Source organism: Pteropus alecto, unplaced genomic scaffold (assembly GCF_000325575.1).
Source record: "Pteropus alecto unplaced genomic scaffold, ASM32557v1 scaffold195, whole genome shotgun sequence".
Lineage (NCBI taxonomy): Eukaryota > Metazoa > Chordata > Mammalia > Chiroptera > Pteropodidae > Pteropus > Pteropus alecto.
The window spans coordinates 1,392,527-1,393,265 of NW_006438073.1; positions in this window are offsets into that span (position 1 = coordinate 1,392,527).

Genomic DNA, 739 nt, shown 5'->3' on the forward strand with positions numbered 1-739 from the left:
ATTAAAACATAAATCTTCAAGTCTAATTGTGTGCAAGTTTCTTAATTTATATTTTCTTTTGAACTTATAATTCACCCACCTACTCAGTTCCTAGAGAAATATTTTTTAAAAACACCTTTTACAGTTTTAGTAATGGACATTTAGGCCTTGGCATTACTGATTCATCTTGCTAGCCATGAGCGTGTTAAAAATACTTCAGAATTTCCTTTCGTGTTGCTGACTGGAAGAAAGCCCACATTTCAAACCAGGATAAGAAGACAGAACTAACAGTAATTATTTAACATTGATTTGGACTTGGCCTTGAATCAGGTGACTTAAAGATATTTTCCCATTTTCGTTTTCACAACAGTCCCGGGAGGTGGGTAGAATCATTTCCGTTTTGCACGGAGGGAAATCAAGTTAAGGAAAGGCACAAAAATGATCCAAAGTCAAGGATCAGCGAGGGGCGAAGCTGGGTTTGCTCCTGATGGCCTCTGCTGAAGGAGCTCTTGCCTACTTTGCAGACACGCTTTAAGATTTCTCGGTTAACTTTCGTCATTACGAACGAACTACAATTCATGCTCATGAAGTGTTGATGGATGATGACGGTCCGGTTCCGTTGGGAGGGGCTCCTTGATTGCTGGCTTGTGACTTCTGCTTTCGAGATTGTCTTCTAAGGACTGATGTGCAAACGACAGCCTGGACTTGAGCCTCCATCGTGGGGCGTCCCGATCTGCTTCTCTTTTGGCCCACACTTCAC